Source organism: Enoplosus armatus, chromosome 11, assembly GCF_043641665.1.
Source record: "Enoplosus armatus isolate fEnoArm2 chromosome 11, fEnoArm2.hap1, whole genome shotgun sequence".
NCBI lineage: Eukaryota > Metazoa > Chordata > Actinopteri > Centrarchiformes > Enoplosidae > Enoplosus > Enoplosus armatus.
The window spans coordinates 6,269,048-6,286,490 of NC_092190.1; the positions used below are offsets into that span (position 1 = coordinate 6,269,048).

At 40.8% G+C, this 17,443-nt stretch overlaps 27 non-coding genes across 27 annotated transcripts; all 27 read right to left on the reverse strand.

Moving 5' to 3' along the window:
* Nucleotides 1-422: 422 nt before the first annotated feature.
* LOC139293495 (5S ribosomal RNA) lies at nucleotides 423-541 on the reverse strand. Its single transcript, XR_011598102.1, has one exon. It is a non-coding gene; the product is annotated as a 5S ribosomal RNA (ribosomal RNA).
* A 519-nt stretch (nucleotides 542-1,060) lies between these two features.
* LOC139293255 (5S ribosomal RNA) lies at nucleotides 1,061-1,179 on the reverse strand. Its single transcript, XR_011597872.1, has one exon. It is a non-coding gene; the product is annotated as a 5S ribosomal RNA (ribosomal RNA).
* A 533-nt stretch (nucleotides 1,180-1,712) lies between these two features.
* LOC139293496 (5S ribosomal RNA) lies at nucleotides 1,713-1,831 on the reverse strand. The gene has a single exon (XR_011598103.1). It is a non-coding gene; the product is annotated as a 5S ribosomal RNA (ribosomal RNA).
* A 524-nt stretch (nucleotides 1,832-2,355) lies between these two features.
* Nucleotides 2,356-2,474, reverse strand: LOC139293404 (5S ribosomal RNA). Its single transcript, XR_011598015.1, has one exon. It is a non-coding gene; the product is annotated as a 5S ribosomal RNA (ribosomal RNA).
* Nucleotides 2,475-3,007: 533 nt separating this feature from the next.
* On the reverse strand, nucleotides 3,008-3,126 carry LOC139293333 (5S ribosomal RNA). Its single transcript, XR_011597949.1, has one exon. It is a non-coding gene; the product is annotated as a 5S ribosomal RNA (ribosomal RNA).
* Nucleotides 3,127-3,659: 533 nt separating this feature from the next.
* LOC139293497 (5S ribosomal RNA) lies at nucleotides 3,660-3,778 on the reverse strand. The gene has a single exon (XR_011598104.1). It is a non-coding gene; the product is annotated as a 5S ribosomal RNA (ribosomal RNA).
* Nucleotides 3,779-4,302: 524 nt separating this feature from the next.
* On the reverse strand, nucleotides 4,303-4,421 carry LOC139293416 (5S ribosomal RNA). The gene has a single exon (XR_011598027.1). It is a non-coding gene; the product is annotated as a 5S ribosomal RNA (ribosomal RNA).
* Nucleotides 4,422-4,954: 533 nt separating this feature from the next.
* LOC139293499 (5S ribosomal RNA) lies at nucleotides 4,955-5,073 on the reverse strand. The gene has a single exon (XR_011598106.1). It is a non-coding gene; the product is annotated as a 5S ribosomal RNA (ribosomal RNA).
* A 519-nt stretch (nucleotides 5,074-5,592) lies between these two features.
* On the reverse strand, nucleotides 5,593-5,711 carry LOC139293500 (5S ribosomal RNA). Its single transcript, XR_011598107.1, has one exon. It is a non-coding gene; the product is annotated as a 5S ribosomal RNA (ribosomal RNA).
* A 519-nt stretch (nucleotides 5,712-6,230) lies between these two features.
* LOC139293501 (5S ribosomal RNA) lies at nucleotides 6,231-6,349 on the reverse strand. The gene has a single exon (XR_011598108.1). It is a non-coding gene; the product is annotated as a 5S ribosomal RNA (ribosomal RNA).
* A 524-nt stretch (nucleotides 6,350-6,873) lies between these two features.
* On the reverse strand, nucleotides 6,874-6,992 carry LOC139293502 (5S ribosomal RNA). Its single transcript, XR_011598109.1, has one exon. It is a non-coding gene; the product is annotated as a 5S ribosomal RNA (ribosomal RNA).
* A 533-nt stretch (nucleotides 6,993-7,525) lies between these two features.
* LOC139293503 (5S ribosomal RNA) lies at nucleotides 7,526-7,644 on the reverse strand. The gene has a single exon (XR_011598110.1). It is a non-coding gene; the product is annotated as a 5S ribosomal RNA (ribosomal RNA).
* A 519-nt stretch (nucleotides 7,645-8,163) lies between these two features.
* On the reverse strand, nucleotides 8,164-8,282 carry LOC139293505 (5S ribosomal RNA). The gene has a single exon (XR_011598111.1). It is a non-coding gene; the product is annotated as a 5S ribosomal RNA (ribosomal RNA).
* A 524-nt stretch (nucleotides 8,283-8,806) lies between these two features.
* LOC139293428 (5S ribosomal RNA) lies at nucleotides 8,807-8,925 on the reverse strand. The gene has a single exon (XR_011598038.1). It is a non-coding gene; the product is annotated as a 5S ribosomal RNA (ribosomal RNA).
* A 533-nt stretch (nucleotides 8,926-9,458) lies between these two features.
* Nucleotides 9,459-9,577, reverse strand: LOC139293345 (5S ribosomal RNA). Its single transcript, XR_011597960.1, has one exon. It is a non-coding gene; the product is annotated as a 5S ribosomal RNA (ribosomal RNA).
* Nucleotides 9,578-10,110: 533 nt separating this feature from the next.
* Nucleotides 10,111-10,229, reverse strand: LOC139293506 (5S ribosomal RNA). The gene has a single exon (XR_011598112.1). It is a non-coding gene; the product is annotated as a 5S ribosomal RNA (ribosomal RNA).
* Nucleotides 10,230-10,753: 524 nt separating this feature from the next.
* LOC139293440 (5S ribosomal RNA) lies at nucleotides 10,754-10,872 on the reverse strand. Its single transcript, XR_011598049.1, has one exon. It is a non-coding gene; the product is annotated as a 5S ribosomal RNA (ribosomal RNA).
* A 533-nt stretch (nucleotides 10,873-11,405) lies between these two features.
* LOC139293507 (5S ribosomal RNA) lies at nucleotides 11,406-11,524 on the reverse strand. The gene has a single exon (XR_011598113.1). It is a non-coding gene; the product is annotated as a 5S ribosomal RNA (ribosomal RNA).
* Nucleotides 11,525-12,043: 519 nt separating this feature from the next.
* On the reverse strand, nucleotides 12,044-12,162 carry LOC139293508 (5S ribosomal RNA). Its single transcript, XR_011598114.1, has one exon. It is a non-coding gene; the product is annotated as a 5S ribosomal RNA (ribosomal RNA).
* Nucleotides 12,163-12,681: 519 nt separating this feature from the next.
* On the reverse strand, nucleotides 12,682-12,800 carry LOC139293509 (5S ribosomal RNA). The gene has a single exon (XR_011598115.1). It is a non-coding gene; the product is annotated as a 5S ribosomal RNA (ribosomal RNA).
* A 524-nt stretch (nucleotides 12,801-13,324) lies between these two features.
* On the reverse strand, nucleotides 13,325-13,443 carry LOC139293511 (5S ribosomal RNA). Its single transcript, XR_011598117.1, has one exon. It is a non-coding gene; the product is annotated as a 5S ribosomal RNA (ribosomal RNA).
* A 533-nt stretch (nucleotides 13,444-13,976) lies between these two features.
* LOC139293512 (5S ribosomal RNA) lies at nucleotides 13,977-14,095 on the reverse strand. The gene has a single exon (XR_011598118.1). It is a non-coding gene; the product is annotated as a 5S ribosomal RNA (ribosomal RNA).
* A 519-nt stretch (nucleotides 14,096-14,614) lies between these two features.
* Nucleotides 14,615-14,733, reverse strand: LOC139293513 (5S ribosomal RNA). The gene has a single exon (XR_011598119.1). It is a non-coding gene; the product is annotated as a 5S ribosomal RNA (ribosomal RNA).
* A 524-nt stretch (nucleotides 14,734-15,257) lies between these two features.
* Nucleotides 15,258-15,376, reverse strand: LOC139293514 (5S ribosomal RNA). Its single transcript, XR_011598120.1, has one exon. It is a non-coding gene; the product is annotated as a 5S ribosomal RNA (ribosomal RNA).
* A 533-nt stretch (nucleotides 15,377-15,909) lies between these two features.
* Nucleotides 15,910-16,028, reverse strand: LOC139293515 (5S ribosomal RNA). The gene has a single exon (XR_011598121.1). It is a non-coding gene; the product is annotated as a 5S ribosomal RNA (ribosomal RNA).
* Nucleotides 16,029-16,561: 533 nt separating this feature from the next.
* On the reverse strand, nucleotides 16,562-16,680 carry LOC139293516 (5S ribosomal RNA). The gene has a single exon (XR_011598122.1). It is a non-coding gene; the product is annotated as a 5S ribosomal RNA (ribosomal RNA).
* A 519-nt stretch (nucleotides 16,681-17,199) lies between these two features.
* On the reverse strand, nucleotides 17,200-17,318 carry LOC139293517 (5S ribosomal RNA). The gene has a single exon (XR_011598123.1). It is a non-coding gene; the product is annotated as a 5S ribosomal RNA (ribosomal RNA).
* Between the last annotated feature and the right edge of the window lie 125 nt (nucleotides 17,319-17,443).

Genomic DNA, 17,443 nt, shown 5'->3' on the forward strand with positions numbered 1-17,443 from the left:
TTCAAAATCTTAAGTAAAAGTACATAAGTAAATACATTTAAAGTTCCAAAAGTGAAAATACTTATTATGCAGAACGGCCCATTTTCAGAATAACATATACAGTATATATATAAAAACATTTTGAAGCATAAAGTAGAGTAAAATACAGTGGCTACTTTAGCAAATGTACTTGGTTACAGTCCACCACTGTAAAATTGGCTACATATTGCCTAATGACTAGAGCAGGAAATGTGTATCCATCTTCACACCGCCTATTGAATGTGATGGCTGGAAATGAGAGCAATTAAAATAGAAGTACAATACAGAGCACAAAGTCCAGACTGCCAAATAAAAGCATGTAGAATGTGTTCACTGGCTCTGTACTGTCCTGTCTCCACTACAGAAGGAGCAGCGCCCTCTGCTGACGAAAGCGGACAAGAAAATGCTTACGGCACCTGGTATTCCCAGGCGGTCTCCCATCCAAGTACTAACCAGGCCCGACCCTGCTTAGCTTCCGAGATCAGACGAGATCGGGCGTGTTCAGAGTGGTATGGCCGTAAACGACTACTGCTGTCGCACACGGGCTATTTATAAATGCTAAAACATCACCAACGCTTCTTTTAATACAGTGTAAAAATGCTCTGTTGCAAGTCAAAGCCATGTATTCAAAATCTTAAGTAAAAGTACATAAGTAAATACATTTAAAGTTCCAAAAGTGAAAATACTTATTATGCAGAACGGCCCATTTTCAGAATAACATATATATATATAAAAACATTTTGAAGCATAAAGTAGAATACAATACAGTGGCTACTTTAGCAAATGTACTTGGTTACAGTCCACCACTGTAAAATTGGCTACATATTGCCTAATGACTAGAGCAGGAAATGTGTATCCATCTTCACACCGCCTATTGAATGTGATGGCTGGAAATGAGAGCAATTAAAATAGAAGTACAATACAGAGCACAAAGTCCAGACTGCCAAATAAAAGCATGTAGAATGTGTTCACTGGCTCTGTACTGTCCTGTCTCCACTACAGAAGGAGCAGCGCCCTCTGCTGACGAAAGCGGACAAGAAAATGCTTACGGCACCTGGTATTCCCAGGCGGTCTCCCATCCAAGTACTAACCAGGCCCAACCCTGCTTAGCTTCCGAGATCAGACGAGATCGGGCGTGTTCAGAGTGGTATGGCCGTAAACGATTACTGCTGTCGCACACGGGCTATTTATAAATGCTAAAACATCACCAACGCTTCTTTTAATACAGTGTAAAAATGCTCTGTTGCAAGTCAAATCCATGTATTCAAAATCTTAAGTAAAAGTACATAAGTAAATACATTTAAAGTTCCAAAAGTAAAAATACTCATTATGCAGAACGGCCCATTTTCAGAATAACATATATATATATAAAAACATTTTGAAGCATAAAGTAGAGTAAAATACAGTGGCTACTTTAGCAAATGTACTTGGTTACAGTACACCACTGTAAAATTGGCTACATATTGCCTAATGACGAGAGCAGGAAATGTGTATCCATCGGCAACACTGCATCTTCACACCGCCTATTGAATGTGATGGCTGGAAATGAGAGCAATTAAAATAGAAGTACAATACAGAGCACAAAGTCCAGACTGCCAAATAAAAGCATGTAGAATGTGTTCACTGGCTCTGTACTGTCCTGTCTCCACTACAGAAGGAGCAGCGCCCTCTGCTGACGAAAGCGGACAAGAAAATGCTTACGGCACCTGGTATTCCCAGGCGGTCTCCCATCCAAGTACTAACCAGGCCCGACCCTGCTTAGCTTCCGAGATCAGACGAGATCGGGCGTGTTCAGAGTGGTATGGCCGTAAACGATTACTGCTGTCGCACACGGGCTATTTATAAATGCTAAAACATCACCAACGCTTCTTTTAATACAGTGTAAAAATGCTCTGTTGCAAGTCAAAGCCATGTATTCAAAATCTTAAGTAAAAGTACATAAGTAAATACATTTAAAGTTCCAAAAGTGAAAATACTTATTATGCAGAACGGCCCATTTTCAGAATAACATATACAGTATATATATAAAAACATTTTGATGCATAAAGTAGAGTAAAATACAGTGGCTACTTTAGCAAATGTACTTGGTTACAGTCCACCACTGTAAAATTGGCTACATATTGCCTAATGACTAGAGCAGGAAATGTGTATCCATCTTCACACCGCCTATTGAATGTGATGGCTGGAAATGAGAGCAATTAAAATAGAAGTACAATACAGAGCACAAAGTCCAGACTGCCAAATAAAAGCATGTAGAATGTGTTCACTGGCTCTGTACTGTCCTGTCTCCACTACAGAAGGAGCAGCGCCCTCTGCTGACGAAAGCGGACAAGAAAAAGCTTACGGCACCTGGTATTCCCAGGCGGTCTCCCATCCAAGTACTAACCAGGCCCGACCCTGCTTAGCTTCCGAGATCAGACGAGATCGGGCGTGTTCAGAGTGGTATGGCCGTAAACGATTACTGCTGTCGCACACGGGCTATTTATAAATGCTAAAACATCACCAACGCTTCTTTTAATACAGTGTAAAAATGCTCTGTTGCAAGTCAAAGCCATGTATTCAAAATCTTAAGTAAAAGTACATAAGTAAATACATTTAAAGTTCCAAAAGTAAAAATACTCATTATGCAGAACGGCCCATTTTCAGAATAACATATATATATATAAAAACATTTTGAAGCATAAAGTAGAATACAATACAGTGGCTACTTTAGCAAATGTACTTGGTTACAGTCCACCACTGTAAAATTGGCTACATATTGCCTAATGACTAGAGCAGGAAATGTGTATCCATCGGCAACACTGCATCTTCACACCGCCTATTGAATGTGATGGCTGGAAATGAGAGCAATTAAAATAGAAGTACAATACAGAGCACAAAGTCCAGACTGCCAAATAAAAGCATGTAGAATGTGTTCACTGGCTCTGTACTGTCCTGTCTCCACTACAGAAGGAGCAGCGCCCTCTGCTGACGAAAGCGGACAAGAAAATGCTTACGGCACCTGGTATTCCCAGGCGGTCTCCCATCCAAGTACTAACCAGGCCCAACCCTGCTTAGCTTCCGAGATCAGACGAGATCGGGCGTGTTCAGAGTGGTATGGCCGTAAACGATTACTGCTGTCGCACACGGGCTATTTATAAATGCTAAAACATCACCAACGCTTCTTTTAATACAGTGTAAAAATGCTCTGTTGCAAGTCAAATCCATGTATTCAAAATCTTAAGTAAAAGTACATAAGTAAATACATTTAAAGTTCCAAAAGTAAAAATACTCATTATGCAGAACGGCCCATTTTCAGAATAACATATATATATATAAAAACATTTTGAAGCATAAAGTAGAGTAAAATACAGTGGCTACTTTAGCAAATGTACTTGGTTACAGTACACCACTGTAAAATTGGCTACATATTGCCTAATGACGAGAGCAGGAAATGTGTATCCATCGGCAACACTGCATCTTCACACCGCCTATTGAATGTGATGGCTGGAAATGAGAGCAATTAAAATAGAAGTACAATACAGAGCACAAAGTCCAGACTGCCAAATAAAAGCATGTAGAATGTGTTCACTGGCTCTGTACTGTCCTGTCTCCACTACAGAAGGAGCAGCGCCCTCTGCTGACGAAAGCGGACAAGAAAATGCTTACGGCACCTGGTATTCCCAGGCGGTCTCCCATCCAAGTACTAACCAGGCCCGACCCTGCTTAGCTTCCGAGATCAGACGAGATCGGGCGTGTTCAGAGTGGTATGGCCGTAAACGATTACTGCTGTCGCACACGGGCTATTTATAAATGCTAAAACATCACCAACGCTTCTTTTAATACAGTGTAAAAATGCTCTGTTGCAAGTCAAAGCCATGTATTCAAAATCTTAAGTAAAAGTACATAAGTAAATACATTTAAAGTTCCAAAAGTGAAAATACTTATTATGCAGAACGGCCCATTTTCAGAATAACATATACAGTATATATATAAAAACATTTTGATGCATAAAGTAGAGTAAAATACAGTGGCTACTTTAGCAAATGTACTTGGTTACAGTCCACCACTGTAAAATTGGCTACATATTGCCTAATGACTAGAGCAGGAAATGTGTATCCATCTTCACACCGCCTATTGAATGTGATGGCTGGAAATGAGAGCAATTAAAATAGAAGTACAATACAGAGCACAAAGTCCAGACTGCCAAATAAAAGCATGTAGAATGTGTTCACTGGCTCTGTACTGTCCTGTCTCCACTACAGAAGGAGCAGCGCCCTCTGCTGACGAAAGCGGACAAGAAAAAGCTTACGGCACCTGGTATTCCCAGGCGGTCTCCCATCCAAGTACTAACCAGGCCCGACCCTGCTTAGCTTCCGAGATCAGACGAGATCGGGCGTGTTCAGAGTGGTATGGCCGTAAACGATTACTGCTGTCGCACACGGGCTATTTATAAATGCTAAAACATCACCAACGCTTCTTTTAATACAGTGTAAAAATGCTCTGTTGCAAGTCAAAGCCATGTATTCAAAATCTTAAGTAAAAGTACATAAGTAAATACATTTAAAGTTCCAAAAGTAAAAATACTCATTATGCAGAACGGCCCATTTTCAGAATAACATATATATATATAAAAACATTTTGAAGCATAAAGTAGAGTAAAATACAGTGGCTACTTTAGCAAATGTACTTGGTTACAGTCCACCACTGTAAAATTGGCTACATATTGCCTAATGACGAGAGCAGGAAATGTGTATCCATCGGCAACACTGCATCTTCACACCGCCTATTGAATGTGATGGCTGGAAATGAGAGCAATTAAAATAGAAGTACAATACAGAGCACAAAGTCCAGACTGCCAAATAAAAGCATGTAGAATGTGTTCACTGGCTCTGTACTGTCCTGTCTCCACTACAGAAGGAGCAGCGCCCTCTGCTGACGAAAGCGGACAAGAAAATGCTTACGGCACCTGGTATTCCCAGGCGGTCTCCCATCCAAGTACTAACCAGGCCCGACCCTGCTTAGCTTCCGAGATCAGACGAGATCGGGCGTGTTCAGAGTGGTATGGCCGTAAACGATTACTGCTGTCGCACACGGGCTATTTATAAATGCTAAAACGTCACCAACGCTTCTTTTAATACAGTGTAAAAATGCTCTGTTGCAAGTCAAATCCATGTATTCAAAATCTTAAGTAAAAGTACATAAGTAAATACATTTAAAGTTCCAAAAGTAAAAATACTCATTATGCAGAACGGCCCATTTTCAGAATAACATATATATATATAAAAACATTTTGAAGCATAAAGTAGAGTAAAATACAGTGGCTACTTAGGCAAATGTACTTGGTTACAGTCCACCACTGTAAAATTGGCTACATATTGCCTAATGACTAGAGCAGGAAATGTGTATCCATCTTCACACCGCCTATTGAATGTGATGGCTGGAAATGAGAGCAATTAAAATAGAAGTACAATACAGAGCACAAAGTCCAGACTGCCAAATAAAAGCATGTAGAATGTGTTCACTGGCTCTGTACTGTCCTGTCTCCACTACAGAAGGAGCAGCGCCCTCTGCTGACGAAAGCGGACAAGAAAATGCTTACGGCACCTGGTATTCCCAGGCGGTCTCCCATCCAAGTACTAACCAGGCCCGACCCTGCTTAGCTTCCGAGATCAGACGAGATCGGGCGTGTTCAGAGTGGTATGGCCGTAAACGATCACTGCTGTCGCACACGGGCTATTTATAAATGCTAAAACATCACCAACGCTTCTTTTAATACAGTGTAAAAATGCTCTGTTGCAAGTCAAAGCCATGTATTCAAAATCTTAAGTAAAAGTACATAAGTAAATACATTTAAAGTTCCAAAAGTGAAAATACTCATTATGCAGAACGGCCCATTTTCAGAATAACATATATATATATAAAAACATTTTGAAGCATAAAGTAGAGTAAAATACAGTGGCTACTTTAGCAAATGTACTTGGTTACAGTCCACCACTGTAAAATTGGCTACATATTGCCTAATGACTAGAGCAGGAAATGTGTATCCATCTTCACACCGCCTATTGAATGTGATGGCTGGAAATGAGAGCAATTAAAATAGAAGTACAATACAGAGCACAAAGTCCAGACTGCCAAATAAAAGCATGTAGAATGTGTTCACTGGCTCTGTACTGTCCTGTCTCCACTACAGAAGGAGCAGCGCCCTCTGCTGACGAAAGCGGACAAGAAAATGCTTACGGCACCTGGTATTCCCAGGCGGTCTCCCATCCAAGTACTAACCAGGCCCGACCCTGCTTAGCTTCCGAGATCAGACGAGATCGGGCGTGTTCAGAGTGGTATGGCCGTAAACGATTACTGCTGTCGCACACGGGCTATTTATAAATGCTAAAACGTCACCAACGCTTCTTTTAATACAGTGTAAAAATGCTCTGTTGCAAGTCAAATCCATGTATTCAAAATCTTAAGTAAAAGTACATAAGTAAATACATTTAAAGTTCCAAAAGTGAAAATACTTATTATGCAGAACGGCCCATTTTCAGAATAACATATACAGTATATATATAAAAACATTTTGAAGCATAAAGTAGAGTAAAATACAGTGGCTACTTTAGCAAATGTACTTGGTTACAGTCCACCACTGTAAAATTGGCTACATATTGCCTAATGACTAGAGCAGGAAATGTGTATCCATCTTCACACCGCCTATTGAATGTGATGGCTGGAAATGAGAGCAATTAAAATAGAAGTACAATACAGAGCACAAAGTCCAGACTGCCAAATAAAAGCATGTAGAATGTGTTCACTGGCTCTGTACTGTCCTGTCTCCACTACAGAAGGAGCAGCGCCCTCTGCTGACGAAAGCGGACAAGAAAATGCTTACGGCACCTGGTATTCCCAGGCGGTCTCCCATCCAAGTACTAACCAGGCCCGACCCTGCTTAGCTTCCGAGATCAGACGAGATCGGGCGTGTTCAGAGTGGTATGGCCGTAAACGACTACTGCTGTCGCACACGGGCTATTTATAAATGCTAAAACATCACCAACGCTTCTTTTAATACAGTGTAAAAATGCTCTGTTGCAAGTCAAATCCATGTATTCAAAATCTTAAGTAAAAGTACATAAGTAAATACATTTAAAGTTCCAAAAGTAAAAATACTCATTATGCAGAACGGCCCATTTTCAGAATAACATATATATATATAAAAACATTTTGAAGCATAAAGTAGAGTAAAATACAGTGGCTACTTTAGCAAATGTACTTGGTTACAGTACACCACTGTAAAATTGGCTACATATTGCCTAATGACGAGAGCAGGAAATGTGTATCCATCGGCAACACTGCATCTTCACACCGCCTATTGAATGTGATGGCTGGAAATGAGAGCAATTAAAATAGAAGTACAATACAGAGCACAAAGTCCAGACTGCCAAATAAAAGCATGTAGAATGTGTTCACTGGCTCTGTACTGTCCTGTCTCCACTACAGAAGGAGCAGCGCCCTCTGCTGACGAAAGCGGACAAGAAAATGCTTACGGCACCTGGTATTCCCAGGCGGTCTCCCATCCAAGTACTAACCAGGCCCGACCCTGCTTAGCTTCCGAGATCAGACGAGATCGGGCGTGTTCAGAGTGGTATGGCCGTAAACGATCACTGCTGTCGCACACGGGCTATTTATAAATGCTAAAACATCACCAACGCTTCTTTTAATACAGTGTAAAAATGCTCTGTTGCAAGTCAAAGCCATGTATTCAAAATCTTAAGTAAAAGTACATAAGTAAATACATTTAAAGTTCCAAAAGTGAAAATACTCATTATGCAGAACGGCCCATTTTCAGAATAACATATATATATATAAAAACATTTTGAAGCATAAAGTAGAGTAAAATACAGTGGCTACTTTAGCAAATGTACTTGGTTACAGTCCACCACTGTAAAATTGGCTACATATTGCCTAATGACTAGAGCAGGAAATGTGTATCCATCTTCACACCGCCTATTGAATGTGATGGCTGGAAATGAGAGCAATTAAAATAGAAGTACAATACAGAGCACAAAGTCCAGACTGCCAAATAAAAGCATGTAGAATGTGTTCACTGGCTCTGTACTGTCCTGTCTCCACTACAGAAGGAGCAGCGCCCTCTGCTGACGAAAGCGGACAAGAAAATGCTTACGGCACCTGGTATTCCCAGGCGGTCTCCCATCCAAGTACTAACCAGGCCCGACCCTGCTTAGCTTCCGAGATCAGACGAGATCGGGCGTGTTCAGAGTGGTATGGCCGTAAACGATTACTGCTGTCGCACACGGGCTATTTATAAATGCTAAAACATCACCAACGCTTCTTTTAATACAGTGTAAAAATGCTCTGTTGCAAGTCAAAGCCATGTATTCAAAATCTTAAGTAAAAGTACATAAGTAAATACATTTAAAGTTCCAAAAGTGAAAATACTTATTATGCAGAACGGCCCATTTTCAGAATAACATATACAGTATATATATAAAAACATTTTGATGCATAAAGTAGAGTAAAATACAGTGGCTACTTTAGCAAATGTACTTGGTTACAGTCCACCACTGTAAAATTGGCTACATATTGCCTAATGACTAGAGCAGGAAATGTGTATCCATCTTCACACCGCCTATTGAATGTGATGGCTGGAAATGAGAGCAATTAAAATAGAAGTACAATACAGAGCACAAAGTCCAGACTGCCAAATAAAAGCATGTAGAATGTGTTCACTGGCTCTGTACTGTCCTGTCTCCACTACAGAAGGAGCAGCGCCCTCTGCTGACGAAAGCGGACAAGAAAAAGCTTACGGCACCTGGTATTCCCAGGCGGTCTCCCATCCAAGTACTAACCAGGCCCGACCCTGCTTAGCTTCCGAGATCAGACGAGATCGGGCGTGTTCAGAGTGGTATGGCCGTAAACGATTACTGCTGTCGCACACGGGCTATTTATAAATGCTAAAACATCACCAACGCTTCTTTTAATACAGTGTAAAAATGCTCTGTTGCAAGTCAAAGCCATGTATTCAAAATCTTAAGTAAAAGTACATAAGTAAATACATTTAAAGTTCCAAAAGTAAAAATACTCATTATGCAGAACGGCCCATTTTCAGAATAACATATATATATATAAAAACATTTTGAAGCATAAAGTAGAATACAATACAGTGGCTACTTTAGCAAATGTACTTGGTTACAGTCCACCACTGTAAAATTGGCTACATATTGCCTAATGACTAGAGCAGGAAATGTGTATCCATCGGCAACACTGCATCTTCACACCGCCTATTGAATGTGATGGCTGGAAATGAGAGCAATTAAAATAGAAGTACAATACAGAGCACAAAGTCCAGACTGCCAAATAAAAGCATGTAGAATGTGTTCACTGGCTCTGTACTGTCCTGTCTCCACTACAGAAGGAGCAGCGCCCTCTGCTGACGAAAGCGGACAAGAAAATGCTTACGGCACCTGGTATTCCCAGGCGGTCTCCCATCCAAGTACTAACCAGGCCCAACCCTGCTTAGCTTCCGAGATCAGACGAGATCGGGCGTGTTCAGAGTGGTATGGCCGTAAACGATTACTGCTGTCGCACACGGGCTATTTATAAATGCTAAAACATCACCAACGCTTCTTTTAATACAGTGTAAAAATGCTCTGTTGCAAGTCAAATCCATGTATTCAAAATCTTAAGTAAAAGTACATAAGTAAATACATTTAAAGTTCCAAAAGTAAAAATACTCATTATGCAGAACGGCCCATTTTCAGAATAACATATATATATATAAAAACATTTTGAAGCATAAAGTAGAGTAAAATACAGTGGCTACTTTAGCAAATGTACTTGGTTACAGTACACCACTGTAAAATTGGCTACATATTGCCTAATGACGAGAGCAGGAAATGTGTATCCATCGGCAACACTGCATCTTCACACCGCCTATTGAATGTGATGGCTGGAAATGAGAGCAATTAAAATAGAAGTACAATACAGAGCACAAAGTCCAGACTGCCAAATAAAAGCATGTAGAATGTGTTCACTGGCTCTGTACTGTCCTGTCTCCACTACAGAAGGAGCAGCGCCCTCTGCTGACGAAAGCGGACAAGAAAATGCTTACGGCACCTGGTATTCCCAGGCGGTCTCCCATCCAAGTACTAACCAGGCCCGACCCTGCTTAGCTTCCGAGATCAGACGAGATCGGGCGTGTTCAGAGTGGTATGGCCGTAAACGATTACTGCTGTCGCACACGGGCTATTTATAAATGCTAAAACATCACCAACGCTTCTTTTAATACAGTGTAAAAATGCTCTGTTGCAAGTCAAAGCCATGTATTCAAAATCTTAAGTAAAAGTACATAAGTAAATACATTTAAAGTTCCAAAAGTGAAAATACTTATTATGCAGAACGGCCCATTTTCAGAATAACATATACAGTATATATATAAAAACATTTTGATGCATAAAGTAGAGTAAAATACAGTGGCTACTTTAGCAAATGTACTTGGTTACAGTCCACCACTGTAAAATTGGCTACATATTGCCTAATGACTAGAGCAGGAAATGTGTATCCATCTTCACACCGCCTATTGAATGTGATGGCTGGAAATGAGAGCAATTAAAATAGAAGTACAATACAGAGCACAAAGTCCAGACTGCCAAATAAAAGCATGTAGAATGTGTTCACTGGCTCTGTACTGTCCTGTCTCCACTACAGAAGGAGCAGCGCCCTCTGCTGACGAAAGCGGACAAGAAAAAGCTTACGGCACCTGGTATTCCCAGGCGGTCTCCCATCCAAGTACTAACCAGGCCCGACCCTGCTTAGCTTCCGAGATCAGACGAGATCGGGCGTGTTCAGAGTGGTATGGCCGTAAACGATTACTGCTGTCGCACACGGGCTATTTATAAATGCTAAAACATCACCAACGCTTCTTTTAATACAGTGTAAAAATGCTCTGTTGCAAGTCAAAGCCATGTATTCAAAATCTTAAGTAAAAGTACATAAGTAAATACATTTAAAGTTCCAAAAGTAAAAATACTCATTATGCAGAACGGCCCATTTTCAGAATAACATATATATATATAAAAACATTTTGAAGCATAAAGTAGAGTAAAATACAGTGGCTACTTTAGCAAATGTACTTGGTTACAGTCCACCACTGTAAAATTGGCTACATATTGCCTAATGACGAGAGCAGGAAATGTGTATCCATCGGCAACACTGCATCTTCACACCGCCTATTGAATGTGATGGCTGGAAATGAGAGCAATTAAAATAGAAGTACAATACAGAGCACAAAGTCCAGACTGCCAAATAAAAGCATGTAGAATGTGTTCACTGGCTCTGTACTGTCCTGTCTCCACTACAGAAGGAGCAGCGCCCTCTGCTGACGAAAGCGGACAAGAAAATGCTTACGGCACCTGGTATTCCCAGGCGGTCTCCCATCCAAGTACTAACCAGGCCCGACCCTGCTTAGCTTCCGAGATCAGACGAGATCGGGCGTGTTCAGAGTGGTATGGCCGTAAACGATTACTGCTGTCGCACACGGGCTATTTATAAATGCTAAAACGTCACCAACGCTTCTTTTAATACAGTGTAAAAATGCTCTGTTGCAAGTCAAATCCATGTATTCAAAATCTTAAGTAAAAGTACATAAGTAAATACATTTAAAGTTCCAAAAGTAAAAATACTCATTATGCAGAACGGCCCATTTTCAGAATAACATATATATATATAAAAACATTTTGAAGCATAAAGTAGAGTAAAATACAGTGGCTACTTAGGCAAATGTACTTGGTTACAGTCCACCACTGTAAAATTGGCTACATATTGCCTAATGACTAGAGCAGGAAATGTGTATCCATCTTCACACCGCCTATTGAATGTGATGGCTGGAAATGAGAGCAATTAAAATAGAAGTACAATACAGAGCACAAAGTCCAGACTGCCAAATAAAAGCATGTAGAATGTGTTCACTGGCTCTGTACTGTCCTGTCTCCACTACAGAAGGAGCAGCGCCCTCTGCTGACGAAAGCGGACAAGAAAATGCTTACGGCACCTGGTATTCCCAGGCGGTCTCCCATCCAAGTACTAACCAGGCCCGACCCTGCTTAGCTTCCGAGATCAGACGAGATCGGGCGTGTTCAGAGTGGTATGGCCGTAAACGATCACTGCTGTCGCACACGGGCTATTTATAAATGCTAAAACATCACCAACGCTTCTTTTAATACAGTGTAAAAATGCTCTGTTGCAAGTCAAAGCCATGTATTCAAAATCTTAAGTAAAAGTACATAAGTAAATACATTTAAAGTTCCAAAAGTGAAAATACTCATTATGCAGAACGGCCCATTTTCAGAATAACATATATATATATAAAAACATTTTGAAGCATAAAGTAGAGTAAAATACAGTGGCTACTTTAGCAAATGTACTTGGTTACAGTCCACCACTGTAAAATTGGCTACATATTGCCTAATGACTAGAGCAGGAAATGTGTATCCATCTTCACACCGCCTATTGAATGTGATGGCTGGAAATGAGAGCAATTAAAATAGAAGTACAATACAGAGCACAAAGTCCAGACTGCCAAATAAAAGCATGTAGAATGTGTTCACTGGCTCTGTACTGTCCTGTCTCCACTACAGAAGGAGCAGCGCCCTCTGCTGACGAAAGCGGACAAGAAAATGCTTACGGCACCTGGTATTCCCAGGCGGTCTCCCATCCAAGTACTAACCAGGCCCGACCCTGCTTAGCTTCCGAGATCAGACGAGATCGGGCGTGTTCAGAGTGGTATGGCCGTAAACGATTACTGCTGTCGCACACGGGCTATTTATAAATGCTAAAACGTCACCAACGCTTCTTTTAATACAGTGTAAAAATGCTCTGTTGCAAGTCAAATCCATGTATTCAAAATCTTAAGTAAAAGTACATAAGTAAATACATTTAAAGTTCCAAAAGTGAAAATACTTATTATGCAGAACGGCCCATTTTCAGAATAACATATACAGTATATATATAAAAACATTTTGAAGCATAAAGTAGAGTAAAATACAGTGGCTACTTTAGCAAATGTACTTGGTTACAGTCCACCACTGTAAAATTGGCTACATATTGCCTAATGACTAGAGCAGGAAATGTGTATCCATCTTCACACCGCCTATTGAATGTGATGGCTGGAAATGAGAGCAATTAAAATAGAAGTACAATACAGAGCACAAAGTCCAGACTGCCAAATAAAAGCATGTAGAATGTGTTCACTGGCTCTGTACTGTCCTGTCTCCACTACAGAAGGAGCAGCGCCCTCTGCTGACGAAAGCGGACAAGAAAATGCTTACGGCACCTGGTATTCCCAGGCGGTCTCCCATCCAAGTACTAACCAGGCCCGACCCTGCTTAGCTTCCGAGATCAGACGAGATCGGGCGTGTTCAGAGTGGTATGGCCGTAAACGACTACTGCTGTCGCACACGGGCTATTTATAAATGCTAAAACATCACCAACGCTTCTTTTAATACAGTGTAAAAATGCTCTGTTGCAAGTCAAATCCATGTATTCAAAATCTTAAGTAAAAGTACATAAGTAAATACATTTAAAGTTCCAAAAGTAAAAATACTCATTATGCAGAACGGCCCATTTTCAGAATAACATATATATATATAAAAACATTTTGAAGCATAAAGTAGAGTAAAATACAGTGGCTACTTTAGCAAATGTACTTGGTTACAGTACACCACTGTAAAATTGGCTACATATTGCCTAATGACGAGAGCAGGAAATGTGTATCCATCGGCAACACTGCATCTTCACACCGCCTATTGAATGTGATGGCTGGAAATGAGAGCAATTAAAATAGAAGTACAATACAGAGCACAAAGTCCAGACTGCCAAATAAAAGCATGTAGAATGTGTTCACTGGCTCTGTACTGTCCTGTCTCCACTACAGAAGGAGCAGCGCCCTCTGCTGACGAAAGCGGACAAGAAAATGCTTACGGCACCTGGTATTCCCAGGCGGTCTCCCATCCAAGTACTAACCAGGCCCGACCCTGCTTAGCTTCCGAGATCAGACGAGATCGGGCGTGTTCAGAGTGGTATGGCCGTAAACGATCACTGCTGTCGCACACGGGCTATTTATAAATGCTAAAACATCACCAACGCTTCTTTTAATACAGTGTAAAAATGCTCTGTTGCAAGTCAAAGCCATGTATTCAAAATCTTAAGTAAAAGTACATAAGTAAATACATTTAAAGTTCCAAAAGTGAAAATACTCATTATGCAGAACGGCCCATTTTCAGAATAACATATATATATATAAAAACATTTTGAAGCATAAAGTAGAGTAAAATACAGTGGCTACTTTAGCAAATGTACTTGGTTACAGTCCACCACTGTAAAATTGGCTACATATTGCCTAATGACTAGAGCAGGAAATGTGTATCCATCTTCACACCGCCTATTGAATGTGATGGCTGGAAATGAGAGCAATTAAAATAGAAGTACAATACAGAGCACAAAGTCCAGACTGCCAAATAAAAGCATGTAGAATGTGTTCACTGGCTCTGTACTGTCCTGTCTCCACTACAGAAGGAGCAGCGCCCTCTGCTGACGAAAGCGGACAAGAAAATGCTTACGGCACCTGGTATTCCCAGGCGGTCTCCCATCCAAGTACTAACCAGGCCCGACCCTGCTTAGCTTCCGAGATCAGACGAGATCGGGCGTGTTCAGAGTGGTATGGCCGTAAACGATTACTGCTGTCGCACACGGGCTATTTATAAATGCTAAAACGTCACCAACGCTTCTTTTAATACAGTGTAAAAATGCTCTGTTGCAAGTCAAATCCATGTATTCAAAATCTTAAGTAAAAGTACATAAGTAAATACATTTAAAGTTCCAAAAGTGAAAATACTTATTATGCAGAACGGCCCATTTTCAGAATAACATATACAGTATATATATAAAAACATTTTGAAGCATAAAGTAGAGTAAAATACAGTGGCTACTTTAGCAAATGTACTTGGTTACAGTCCACCACTGTAAAATTGGCTACATATTGCCTAATGACTAGAGCAGGAAATGTGTATCCATCTTCACACCGCCTATTGAATGTGATGGCTGGAAATGAGAGCAATTAAAATAGAAGTACAATACAGAGCACAAAGTCCAGACTGCCAAATAAAAGCATGTAGAATGTGTTCACTGGCTCTGTACTGTCCTGTCTCCACTACAGAAGGAGCAGCGCCCTCTGCTGACGAAAGCGGACAAGAAAATGCTTACGGCACCTGGTATTCCCAGGCGGTCTCCCATCCAAGTACTAACCAGGCCCGACCCTGCTTAGCTTCCGAGATCAGACGAGATCGGGCGTGTTCAGAGTGGTATGGCCGTAAACGACTACTGCTGTCGCACACGGGCTATTTATAAATGCTAAAACATCACCAACGCTTCTTTTAATACAGTGTAAAAATGCTCTGTTGCAAGTCAAATCCATGTATTCAAAATCTTAAGTAAAAGTACATAAGTAAATACATTTAAAGTTCCAAAAGTAAAAATACTCATTATGCAGAACGGCCCATTTTCAGAATAACATATATATATATAAAAACATTTTGAAGCATAAAGTAGAGTAAAATACAGTGGCTACTTTAGCAAATGTACTTGGTTACAGTACACCACTGTAAAATTGGCTACATATTGCCTAATGACGAGAGCAGGAAATGTGTATCCATCGGCAACACTGCATCTTCACACCGCCTATTGAATGTGATGGCTGGAAATGAGAGCAATTAAAATAGAAGTACAATACAGAGCACAAAGTCCAGACTGCCAAATAAAAGCATGTAGAATGTGTTCACTGGCTCTGTACTGTCCTGTCTCCACTACAGAAGGAGCAGCGCCCTCTGCTGACGAAAGCGGACAAGAAAATGCTTACGGCACCTGGTATTCCCAGGCGGTCTCCCATCCAAGTACTAACCAGGCCCGACCCTGCTTAGCTTCCGAGATCAGACGAGATCGGGCGTGTTCAGAGTGGTATGGCCGTAAACGACTACTGCTGTCGCACACGGGCTATTTATAAATGCTAAAACATCACCAACGCTTCTTTTAATACAGTGTAAAAATGCTCTGTTGCAAGTCAAATCCATGTATTCAAAATCTTAAGTAAAAGTACATAAGTAAATACATTTAAAGTTCCAAAAGTAAAAATACTCATTATGCAGAACGGCCCATTTTCAGAATAACATATATATATATAAAAACATTTTGAAGCATAAAGTAGAGTAAAATACAGTGGCTACTTTAGCAAATGTACTTGGTTACAGTACACCACTGTAAAATTGGCTACATATTGCCTAATGACGAGAGCAGGAAATGTGTATCCATCGGCAACACTGCATCTTCACACCGCCTATTGAATGTGATGGCTGGAAATGAGAGCAATTAAAATAGAAGTACAATACAGAGCACAAAGTCCAGACTGCCAAATAAAAGCATGTAGAATGTGTTCACTGGCTCTGTACTGTCCTGTCTCCACTACAGAAGGAGCAGCGCCCTCTGCTGACGAAAGCGGACAAGAAAATGCTTACGGCACCTGGTATTCCCAGGCGGTCTCCCATCCAAGTACTAACCAGGCCCGACCCTGCTTAGCTTCCGAGATCAGACGAGATCGGGCGTGTTCAGAGTGGTATGGCCGTAAACGATTACTGCTGTCGCACACGGGCTATTTATAAATGCTAAAACGTCACCAACGCTTCTTTTAATACAGTGTAAAAATGCTCTGTTGCAAGTCAAATCCATGTATTCAAAATCTTAAGTAAAAGTACATAAGTAAATACATTTAAAGTTCCAAAAGTAAAAATACTCATTATGCAGAACGGCCCATTTTCAGAATAACATATATATATATAAAAACATTTTGAAGCATAAAGTAGAGTAAAATACAGTGGCTACTTTAGCAAATGTACTTGGTTACAGTCCACCACTGTAAAATTGGCTACATATTGCCTAATGACTAGAGCAGGAAATGTGTATCCATCTTCACACCGCCTATTGAATGTGATGGCTGGAAATGAGAGCAATTAAAATAGAAGTACAATACAGAGCACAAAGTCCAGACTGCCAAATAAAAGCATGTAGAATGTGTTCACTGGCTCTGTACTGTCCTGTCTCCACTACAGAAGGAGCAGCGCCCTCTGCTGACGAAAGCGGACAAGAAAATGCTTACGGCACCTGGTATTCCCAGGCGGTCTCCCATCCAAGTACTAACCAGGCCCGACCCTGCTTAGCTTCCGAGATCAGACGAGATCGGGCGTGTTCAGAGTGGTATGGCCGTAAACGATCACTGCTGTCGCACACGGGCTATTTATAAATGCTAAAACATCACCAACGCTTCTTTTAATACAGTGTAAAAATGCTCTGTTGCAAGTCAAAGCCATGTATTCAAAATCTTAAGTAAAAGTAC